We start from the raw sequence: 12,309 nt of genomic DNA, 5'->3' as shown, positions 1-12,309 counted from the left end.
TGCAGATGAATAAAGATTGATAATGAATAAGTCACAGGATTAAATAACCTCCCAAGCATCGTTTGCAGATCTTCCCGTTGTTAATTCTGGCTTACCTGCCTGAGGCTATCATCTCCTGTAGGTTTGTAAGTCTGATCACTGATACCACAGGTCTGTCTACAACCTTATCACACGGGTCTGGGTTTCATGCTGTTTTGATTGTGCTGTGATTCCACTATATTAAACAATATATTAAACAATCTCCACTTTACACGGTTTTAAAATTGGGAGAAGTTGGGGGAAGGGACAGGTAGGTAAAGCAAGAAGAAAAGAATGGGAAAAAATAACAAAAAATAAAATCCGGGGCCAGGCACTGCGGCCTGTAATCCCAGCACTTTGGGAGGTTAAGGTGGGTGGATCGCTTGAGCTCAGGAGTTTGAGACCAGCCTGGGCAACATGGTGAAACACCGTCTCTACAAAAAAAAAAAAAAAAAAAAAAGTTAGCCAGGTGTGGTGGCACACACCCATAGTCCCAGCTACCTGGGAGGCTAGGGTGAGCCCAGGAGTTTGGGACCAGCCTGGGTAACATGGCAAAATCCCATCTCTACAAAAAATCAAAAAAAAAAAAAAATTACCCAGGTATGGTGGCACACACCTGTAGTCCCACCTGGGAGGCTAAGGTTGGAGGATTTCTTGAGCCTAGGAGTTTGAGACCAGCCTGGGCAACATAGCAAAACCCCGTCTCTACAAAAAAAAAAAAAAAAAAAAAAAAAAAAAAAAAATTAGCTGGGCGTGGTGTTATGCACCTGTAGTCCCAGCTACCTGAGAGGCTAACGTGGGAAAAATCACCTGAGCCTGGGAGGTCAAGGCTGCAGTGAGCCACGAATGCACCACTGCACTCTAGCCTGGGTGACACAGTAAGACCTTGTCTCAAAAAAGGAAAAAAGAAAAACAATCCAAATGCCCCAAATATGCAATATATAAATAGAATTCAGGAGTTCACAGAAGACTAAAGTGAACTGCTATTATCTAAATCATTATTTGTGATTATGAGGATTCTATAAAGGGAGAAACAAAAAAGGAAGTAGATATACATAGAGATGAGTATTTTAATATTTTAATGAAAAAGAAGACATTAATGCCAATTATTATGGTTTTATAAGTAACGTGACACTGAGTAGAAAAACCTGCCATACCATTTTAATGTAAAATGGTAAATGAATTTAATAAATTAAAACAACAATTTTTACTAATGAGTTGAATATCAATCATGTAAAAACAGTTAATTTTTCATTTCACTATTAAAATATAGGATTGATACATTATGCCCAACCATCGGAATAGAAAATAGGCAAAGCATTTATGAATAAAGCGGTTGTAATATGATGGTGAAAGAAAACCCTATTTCCTTATAGCTAAAAACAGAGTGAAAGGATAGAGGGCGGGAACAGTGGAAGGTTTGTCTGGAAAGACAGCTGGGAGTTGTTCTCTAACTCACCTCCAACAGCACCCTCAGGCCTTTGGACTTGATCGGCAGGCCCTGAGGAGTGATAGGAAATTGTGGGATGGTGGAAGGCAAGGGCCTCCCAGGCAAGCAGGAGTCGGAGGAGATGGGGAGGCACAGTGGTGCATGCAGGGCCAAGGCCCTGGTGACTAGACTGGGAATTCAGGCAGCCCAGAGATGGGATCTGGCTGGAGTAGCAGGAGAGGCATGCAGATTCACCTAGGGCTTCTCATTCCTCTCTCTCCTCTTGCCTCCCTCCCTACCCTCTTCCAGCTCTTCTCCCTTACCTTCTCCCTGCCTCCTCTCTTACAATTTTTTTTTTTTTTTTTTTTTTGCTTTCCCTGCCATTGATTCCTCTTCATTTTCCTTTGCCCTTTCTCTTCACTTCCCATTTTTCCTTCCTGTTTTCCTTCTTCTACTGTCTCTCTCATCCCTCTTTCTCTCACTCTCCCTTTATATAACTACAGTCCAACATAATTTTCTCTCACAGAAAACATGCTGGTAGGATCAGAAAGGCTCTTGCTTGAATCCTGGCTTCCCCACTATCTGTACAATCTCAGCGGGCCCACCTGAGTTGGCTGGGTTGGGGGTCACATAACTAACAGCTGCTCACACATAATGTAAGGAGTAACTGCTTACTCGTGAAGGTCAGGTACTCACGAAGCACATTTATGTGCATTAGTTTAATTCATCATCACAATTGTTTGTAAAGGATTACTCTTATTATCAACATTGAACCAGAGGAAACGGAGACTATGAAATGTTCAGCAACTGGCCCAACATCACGTGTCTAAGGAGAAGTAGAGCAGAGATTTGAACCTAGGACCTCAGCCTCTGCATCACCAGGCATTAGCCACAGAAGGCTATGGAGTATCCAAAACAGTGTCTGGCCTTAGGGCACTGGATAAGCTTCCAGTAAGGGTTGGTTCCTTTCCCTTCCCTGGCTAATGTCCCTTTATGCACATCTGATAGAATACCTATATGATTTTTAAAATAAAACTCTCAGCCAGGAGCGGTGGCTCATGCCTATGATCCCAGCACTTTGGGAGGCCAAGGGAAGAGGATCACTTGAGCCCAGGAGTTCAAGACTAGCCTGGGCAACATAGCAAAACCCTATCTCTATAAAAAATGCAAAAATTAGGCAGGCATGTTGGTGTATGCCTGCGGTCCCAGCTACTTAGGAGGCTAAGGTAGGAGGACCACCTGAGCCTGGCAAGTTGGAAGCTGCAGTGACCTGAGATCATGCCACTGCACTCCAGTTCGGGTGCCACAGTGAGACCCGGTTTCAAAATAAATAAATATATAATATAATATAATACTTCATAGACTATGTGTATGCTGCATTTACGAATTGACACTACATCATAAGCATGATTCCATGTCAATATATAAAGATATACATCACCATTAAAATTTTTTTTTGTGAGACAGGGTCTCATTCTGTCACCCAGGCTAGAGTACAGTGGCTTGGTCATAGCTCACTGCAGCCTCCAACTCCTAGGCTCAAGCAATCCTCCTGCCTCAGCCTCCAGGGTAGCTGGGACCACAGGCCCGTAACACCATATCTGGCTAATTTTTCAATTTTTTTACAGAGATGAGGTCTTACTATATTGCCCAGGCTGGCCTCAAACTCCCAGCCTCAAGTAATCCTCCCACCTTGGCCTCCCAAAGTGCTGGAATTACAGATGTGAGCCACTATGCTCAGCCTACATCACCGTCTTTAATGCCTGCATGATAGTCCACTGAATGGATCTACCATAATTGCTAGCTAGTCTCTTAATGATGGACATTTTCACTGAAATAGCATTTATAATCATGGATCAGTTCAGCTTTTTGGTATCTTATTTTCCTTTCCTTTGCTCTACAAAATGATGCAGGTAGTGTAGAAAGTCAATGGGGAAGACTGTAAAATCCAAGTTAAGATGGGACTCTGACAATGAAATCTGAAGAATCAGAAAGAGATGGGAACAGCTGATTTATAAAAACGATCCAAGACACTGCTGACACTCACTACTGAAATCAGCAAGCACTCATCATACTAGTTCAATATCCATCTTTGGCTTTATGCTGCATGCTCCACGAGGAGCTGTATTGTCCACAGCTATATCCCAAGCACCTGGCACATCAGAGCTGATCAGTAAATGTTTGCTGGGTGTGTGAATGTCCAGGAGAGATAACTGAATTGAATTAATTTCATGCTGTTGAATATAATCAATTGAATTATATTCTGGCTCAAGAATGAATGTGCAACCAGAAAGGAGGATGGTATACACAGCATGTCTACTAAAAGCAGAGTTTGAAGAGACAAAACATATTGGTGACCAGACGTGGTGGCTCATGCCTGTAATCCCAGCACTTTGGGAGGCCGAGGTGGATGGATCATTTGAGGTCAGGAGTTCAAGACTAGCCTGGCCAACAGGATGAAACCGCATCTCTACTGAAAATACAAAAATTAGCAGAGCATGATGGTCCACACCTGTTATCCCAGCTACTCGGGAGGCTCAGGCAGAAGAATCACTTGAATCCAGGAGACAGAGGTTGCAGTAAGCCCAGATCACACCATTGCCTTCTAGCCTGGTCTGGATAGAGTGAGACTGTATCTCAAAAAAAAAAAAAAAAAAAAAAAAAAAAAATTATTGGTGTTTCCAAGGACCTAAGAATCCAGGGCAGCAGGAAAAGTTCTATAATACAGGGGGATGCATTAGGCTCTCATGGTCCAATGATATTAGCGTAAAGATAATCCTATTCACTCCTTGCCCTGAGTCCATACTCACCAACCACATCTTTTAGCTTTCCATATAGCTGTGCATAAAAGAAGAGTACACAGGAATTGGCAAACACAAGCCTAAGTCTATCTGCCAGCTACTTTTCTCGATGTGAATTAATATGTTGGAATTTCACTTCCAGTGGGAACCAGGCTGGGTAAGTCAGCCTCCGGATAGTCTCTGATCACCCTAACAATGCTGATCTAAACCCACGACACTGGAACCCATGATGCTGAAACATGATGATCAAAAAGGGTCCCTGCTGTGGTGGACAGACTCATAAGGTGCGCCCCCCACCGACACCATCCTTGTCTCTTGGTGTTCACACCTTGCATGGTCCTCTCCCTTTGAGTGTGGGTGGGACCTGTGACTTGCTTCTAACCAAGAGAATACAGCATCCAGAGACCAGCCAACTGACAGTCACCTGTACTCAGTGGGCAGTTGGAGTCAGCTGAGGTTCTAATACCAAATTACACAGGGTGTAATTCTGTTCACTGGAAATAGAATATTTATTTTATAATCTAAGTTTTAAGTCTAAATAGATTTCCAAATGGCTGTCTTGCTTGGCAAATCTTAAAAGAATATTGAAGGATAAGCACTTGAACAAGTTTTGTTGTTGTTGTTGTTGTTGTTTTTAATATATGTAACTTTGGTTCTGTTCTGGCCAATGGAAGCAAACTATAAAATAAATCTAATTTGCCATAAGAGATAAAATCCCCCAGAGATACCATTACATCACATCAGCCTGCCAAAAAATCAAGTCTGATAAGATCAAGTATTGACAAGAATATATATGGAACAACAGGAACACCAGATGGGAGTGTGAATTGATACTACCACTTTAGAAAGCAGTGTTCAATATCTAGTAAAGCTGAAGATGCACAAACCTAACGACCTAATAATTCTACTACTAACGAATCCTCAAAAAACTTTCCAAATGTGCTCTTAAGGAGACATCTGCAAGAATACTCAAGGTAGCATTGTTTCTAATAGCAAAAAAATGAGGAGGTGGGAATGAACGCCCATCATTAGGCAAATGGAGGAATAAACTGTGACGTACTCATGCAATGAAAGAACAAATAGGATTGAAAATAAATGAATTAGCAGCTAGGTGCAGTGGCTCAGGCCTGTAATTTCAGCCCTTTGGGAGGCCGAGGCAGCAGATGGCTTGAGCCCAGGAGTGGGCGTGGGCAACATGGCAACCCCATCTCCATTAAAAAAAAAAAAATTAGCTGGGTGTGGTGGCACACACCTATTGTCCCAGCTACTAAGGGGCTGAAGTGGAAGGATCACCTGAGCTTGGGGAGGTCAAGGCTGCAGTGAGCAGTGATCTCGCCACTGCATTCCAGCCTGAGCAACAGAGTGAGATTTTGTCTCAAAAAAATAAATAAATAAAAGGAAAGAAAGAGAAAACGATGAATTATAATTACAAGCCCCAATGTGAATGAATCTCACAAATATATTAAGTGAAAAAAGTAAGCTGAAGAAGGATATGAACACTACACAATGTCATTTTATAAAGGTTTAAATTATGCCAAGTAATATGCCAAATCTGTAACATCTAAAGATGAATGTGGAAATGACAAATACCAAGTCAGGGTCATATTTCTCTCTAAGTGAAAAATAGACAGGAACAGATAGAACACTGGGAGCTTTGACTAAATGTATCTTTTACTTCTTAATTTTTCACTGTGTCAATTTAAAAGAAGGAAATTACTTCTTCCTGCCCCCACTTAAAAAAATATGTAAACCAAGAGTTCAAAGGGGAGTTAAATTGTTGGATACTCCAGGGGATGTACAGAACTCACTCTTGCCCTATACATTCTAGGACCATGAAATTGGAATTCCATGGCAAAGTAACTAATCCCCATGAAATCTCTACTCTTAAAGCATTTTAACCATACCTAATACTATGTGATCTTGACTAGATGATAATATTTCTATAAATGGCTATTGGTTAAATGCCCAACAATAGAAGAGCAGTTAGAACACAGCACATCCACTCAAAAGAATATCAATAGCTGGCCAGGCATGTGGATTAATGCCTGTAATCCCAACATTTTGAGAGGCTGAAGTAGGATGATCGCTTCAGGCCAGGAGTTCAAGACCAGCCTGTGCAACATAGCAATGCCTTGTCTCTACAAGAAAATAACAACAAAAAATAAATTAGCCAGGCATGGTGGTGAACACCTGTAGTCCAAGATACTCAGGAGCCTAAGGCAAGAGGATTGCTTGAGCCCAGGAGTTCAAGGCTGCGTGACACTGCACTCCAGCTTGGGTAACAGAGCTAGCTAGATATTGTCTCTAAAAAAACTAAAAAACAAAAAAACGCTAAGAATATATTTATGTATTTATGTCCTTGCTATAATGCTAAGGTAAAAAAGAAAAAAAACAAAACCCACCAAGGTGGATTTATAGTACACTCTATCTATCTATCTATCTATCTATCTATCTATCTATCTATCTATCTATCTTACTAAACATCCTACAATGCACAATAGTACACATTATTTAGAACTATAACCAGGGCCTGGGAACCAGAGATTTGCTCCAAGGCACCACAATTTAGATGGTGCAAACATTTTGACTCATGAGTTTAAAGGACACTGCAATTTATTTTTTCTTTCAGGCAGAGTCTTGCTCTGTGGCCCACGCGGGAGTGCAGTGGTGCAATCTCCGCCCACTGCAACATCCACCTCCCGGGTTCAAGTGATTCTTGTGCCTCAGCCTCCCGAGTACCTGGGATTACAGGTGCTCACCACTACACCCAGTTAATTTTTGTATTTTTAGTAGAGACGGGATTTCACCATGTAGTCCATGCTGGTCTCAAACGTCTGACCTCACATGATCCACTCATCTAGGACTCCCAAAGTGCTGGGATTACGGGCCTGAGCCACCACACCCAGCCAACCCTGCAAATGTTGAAGTTATCCACCTCCACTACCACTGCCACCACTATCATATCTTGCTCCTCTTGCTCCTCCCCCTTCACTTTCTCCCCACAGTGAGAAGACTGCTTGACCATGGGCCAGCAAAGATGGATGAGGTAGGAGACTCAAAGTCAAGGACAAGGTAACCACTGCCCTGCTGAGTGCCCAGGCCACCAATTATCTGCCTGCCTTCTCTCCTGTATCTGAGGCCTCCTCCCTCCATGCCTAGATGCCTCCATGGTCTTGAGGCTACGTTTAACGCTGTTTCTCCCTCCCCTCCCTTCACTCATCCTCCTACCAACTTTCCCCATGCCAAATTGCTGGAATGATCTCTGTGGTGTGGATAGTTGGTATCTGGCTAAATCACGTGCTTTGGTAAAAGGAGGAAGAGGGCTGTGCAACTGAGGTCAGGATGCCTAATTTCCCAAGCCAATGTATCTAGATTGACAAGGCCAAAGGAAGGACCAATGCTAGTAGCAGGAGCTTTCCACAAATTAACCACACTGTCCCAGTTGGGGAAGTGCCTCCAAATTATGTGCAAAGGAAATGAAAACAGTGCAAATAAGCACACTCTGTCTCCTTCATAGACAGCTCACCTCTCCCCACTCCTGATCAGAATTTTTTAGAATAGCTGAGCCGTCCTTGGGAGAAATATATTGGGCTAGCATATTGAGGAATGCACATGGCATTATGGCTGTGAGGCCGATCTAGGGAAATTTGGGTACGTCATCAAGGACTTACACGGTCTCTAAGACATTGGGCATCCTCACACCAAAACATCTGTCCTTAGGCCAACAGCAGATGTAGCTTACCTGACACATCTTGACATTTTTGCAACTGTACATCATCTCAGCAATCCAGAAATCCTACAACCATCTTGGAGAGCGTGAGGCAAGGATTCTAGCACTAGAAGTATTAGTATAGTCATATCTTGTAAAAGAGTGGAAAGAAATAAATCGAAATGTAAATAGTGGCACTGGGTACATTTTTATTCTGCTTTTCCTAATTTTCAAAATACTTCAACAAGTGTGCTATTTTCACAATGACACAAATGTAAATAAAACCTTCTTGAAGAAAAGAATGAACCAGTGAACGACAATAACAATAAAAAGCATAAATCGTTCATTTACAGCAATCAAAACCAAGAAACAAGCCTGATTCTGGGCTGCAAAGACTACGGTTTAGTTAAAGTAAGTTTGCTATCAATTTTTACTTTCGTTTCCTTGTGGGCACAGAACAAGGCTTGAGGCTGGTGCTCTCATCAAAGCTGGGACTGAAGCCTGGATCGCCTGTGCATCAGGGAATCAGCATGTTGTACAGGTCCAGTGGTTCTGGAGTGACGCCAGCACAGTATTCCAAAAACTTGAGGTTCCAGGAAAAGTGCAAGTCCCTTCACGGGGTCCCAGAGCAGATACTTTCAATGCCCTTTGTGAAAATGACCTTCAGTCCACTTAGCAAGACTTGCACTCTTTCCCTTCCATTCTATCACATTCATAAAGGGAATTCTGTTGGAGGTAGAAGGGAGAGGGGTGATGTGTTTCGGACCCACAAAGGTGAACTTTAGAATGCTTAAACCATTGACAGTGCTCTTCCAGCCAGTGCAGAGATTTCTGCATAATTGAAGGGAGGCGGTCAATCTGCAATGCACACACGGCCTGTCAGGTCCAGACGGATTTACAGACAGACCCCTAGAACCCAATGACTGGTCACTGATGTTGCTTCAATCCACTCTCCACAGCTTAGAATGATGTTAACATTTTTAGGAGAACCCTTGCAAAAACAGATTGGTTTTTGTTCTCCTCTATTAATAACAGCTATTTTGAAACGCTATTTAAATCTTCTATTGTTATTTGAATTTTTCACGGATTATGTCTCCCCAGGTGAGCTGCTGTAGGGCAGCGGGAACCACATCCTACAAGAACCTGTAATCTCCACAAAGCCTAGCACAGCGCCTCTTCACGGGACACTCATACATATTCGTTCATTCGCCTTTCTGTTTTTCTAATTTGGGAAGATCCACTGTTTTCATTATTGAGTTGCTCTACCCAAATGACATATCGATTGCTGACTGAAGGTGCCCTTCCAGCTGTGAGCTCAGCGGGAGGCTGGAGGTCACCCCGCAATGTGCCCGGACACTCACGCTGTGAGCTCGGCGGGAGGCTGGAGGTCACCCTGCAGCGTGCCCGGACACTCACACCAAAAAAGAAGTCATTACTTTTAGGTTGTTTTATTATAATCAACAGCAATATTTGGCAACTTTTCTTCTAGCATTAGAAAAGACACATAACCAAATGTTAAAAAAGAAATCTGCCAAGTGCAACAGCTAGAAGAGAAAAAATATTATTAAAAGCCCATGTAAACTCTCTACCTACTAAACTAGGAGGGGAAGGCACGATTCTGTGTACCCTTGTACAGACAGAACGCCGGTGGTGACTTTCGGTTCTACCCTCTATGAATCGCTGGCTGAAAAGCTAAGAATTTAGGCTCAGAAGAAAGATCCAGTCTCCAGTCTATGCCCTTTTTCTCACACTCAGAGAGAGGAGGCTGGGCTTCTCTGCTTAACATGGTAGTCTTCTACTCTTTTATGTGGAGTAACGACCTCAGTACAGCACATTAATTTTATAACTATTTTAGGAGCAGGGGAGGACTCTTGAGTTTTTCCAGAGATAATTAAAAATGGGGGAAAAAAGAAACCTGAAATAAACAAAAAACAAGCTGAAGGCACCAGGGGTTTCTGAATAACATCTTCCCAGTTCAACAATTTTAAGAATTCCATAATGCGAAAGCAACCCCCACACATTCTCTCCCACATAAACATGCTTTTTATTTAAGCCACACTCAGCGACGGCAGCAGAATCTCTTGCCTGCACTTCTGTAGTTGCTTCATCCAGAGAGAATGTCATCTCCACAAACGCGTTCTGAAGTGGGGCAGGGGGTGACCGCCGGTCAGCAAGTGCAGACACCTTCAAGGAGGAAGACTGAAGTTCCCAGTAAGCTCAGCAGCTCGCCACCCGGAAATCTGAGTTTTCACCACACTGAAATCTGATTTTCAACCTCAAGTACCAATGTTCCCTTGGCAGCAACTGAAAATTTTAGGCTTCTTGATATTTATCAACCAGCACATTCCTAGTAATTTTCCTGGTGTACCAGAAAGAGGTAATTATGTTCCTTCCGATAAACCATTTTATTATCACTGATAACTACATTTTTTAAATAACAAGAACCACTGAGCATGGAAGGGAGTCAACAAAAGACCACCAAGGCATAAAAACCAATTGGGTTTTCTCTTTTTGCAAAAATCACCTGCTTTTATATGGAAAAACTCATGGAACATAAAACCACATCCAATAAGTCAAAAAATAAAATAAAACAGTCAATAGGGAGAGGGAGAACAGTAGAAGAATTAAGAGAGAGGAACAGACAGAAAGAGTGAAATATGGGAGGAGAGAAACAGTGAGTAAGGTGGGGAGGCAGTGCTGAAGGACAGCAGAGGAGACACAGGAGGCCAGACAGCCAGAGGAGGCAGGTGGCTCCAGGGCTCCCAGGGAGGAAGGGAGCTGGAGAAACTACTCCTCTCACATTCAGCTGCTCATTTGGCGTGTGAAGAACTAGATGGGCCATTTTTAATATGCTATGTTAGTTTCTCTACTCTTTTTTTAAAAAAAATCAAATATGCTCTTTCTTTGTCTTGACACATACACACGACGTTAAGATGTCATCAGGGAAGAATCATTTTTCCCACTTACAACATGAAAATGCCTTCTCAAATTATCCACCGTTTTACTAAAAAGATCCTATTTTGAGCCAACACCCACCTGACTCTTCGGGTAAGGCATGGGTCTCACATCCACCATCGCATACCACGTGCTAGCAGACAGCTCCATGGTGGTTCTGTGTACTTGCTTAATGATTTCATCAAATAATTTAGTCCAGTCAACAAATATTCATTGAGCCTCCACATTGCTGAACAAGACACAGCCCCCGCACTGCAGGAACTTCCATTCTGCAGGGAAATAACATTAGCAAGCCACTGTGCAAGAACGCAGGGGCTGGCCAGTGCCACTGGGCAGAAGGCAGGATCAGTTTGAACTGGGCCATCAGGAAAAGCATTTGAGGAACAGGCATTTGAGTCTGATATTCAAAGGGGTAAATGATGTGAATTCAGAGCAGCATGAGAAGGGGTGGAGAGGGGGCAAAGCAGAGGAAATACCGATTGCTGAGGACTATGGGACCCTTGGGTTCCTGTTGCTAAGCAGTGGCTGATTAGGCTGGAACAGTCGATTGAGGCCAGTGTGCACAGGCCTTCACTCCACAACTGCCCCAAACAGGAGACAGACAGTAGGAGTAGAAAGGAAGGCACGAATGGAGGCAGACTGTGCAGGGAACACCTCAACTTGACCCAATGACCGGCTGGATGTGGAGTGTAAGGAACAGAAAGTCAGAATAACCCCAGGTGTTCAAGCTCTGGTTACACAGAAGAGGATGACGGCACTAATGTCATCAAGGAATGCACTGAGAAGGCCACACTCCACTACTCATGAGAAACATCAGACAAGGCCAAGCTACAGGGCATTCTACTACGTAACTGGACCGCACACTTCAAACGTGTCAAGGTTCACGAGAGACAGAATCACTGGGAAATTGTCCCAGATTAGAGGAAATGAAAGAGGCATGACAATGAATGTAACACAGATCCTGGATTGGATCCTGGACCAGAAAACATCTTTTTTTTTTTTAAGCTTTTTTTTGGCCAGGTGCGGCGGCTCACGCCCATAATCCCAGCACTTTGGAAGGCCGAGGCGGGTGTATCACCTGAGGTCCGGAGTTCAAGACCAGCCTGGCCAACATGGTGAAACCCTATCTCTACAAAATTACAAAAGTTAGCCAGGCATGATGGCAGGTGCCTGTAATCCCAGCTACTCGGGAGGCTGAGGCAGGAGAATTGCTTGAACCAGGCAGGTGGAGGCTGCAGCGAGCCGAGATCGTGCCATTACGCTCCAGCCTGGGCAACCAAGCAAGACTCTGTCTCAAAAACAAAACAAAACAATAAAGATCTTTTTTTTCCTCCTCTTTTGCTATGAAGGACACTATTAGGTCAATAGATGACACATGAATAAGGCCTGTTGATTAG

General features: G+C 43.2%; 1 protein-coding gene across 11 annotated transcripts in view; it reads right to left on the bottom strand.

Moving 5' to 3' along the window:
• FAM81A (family with sequence similarity 81 member A) overlaps positions 1-12,309 on the bottom strand; it is a 125,401-nt gene that overhangs the window by 73,018 nt on the left and 40,074 nt on the right. Inside the window, exon 1 of one of the 11 annotated variants that reach the window (XM_050796844.1) lies at positions 3,960-8,681. The exons of the other annotated variants lie outside the window; for them this stretch is intronic. The gene's annotated coding sequence lies outside the window, so the exon portion shown is untranslated. Of the gene's footprint in view, positions 1-3,959; positions 8,682-12,309 lie in introns of those variants that run through there. 11 annotated transcript variants of the gene reach the window in all.

This window comes from Macaca thibetana, chromosome 7 (assembly GCF_024542745.1).
Source record: "Macaca thibetana thibetana isolate TM-01 chromosome 7, ASM2454274v1, whole genome shotgun sequence".
NCBI lineage: Eukaryota > Metazoa > Chordata > Mammalia > Primates > Cercopithecidae > Macaca > Macaca thibetana.
Note: the sequence above shows the minus strand (reverse complement) of the source record. Positions and strands in the feature narration are given on the sequence as shown.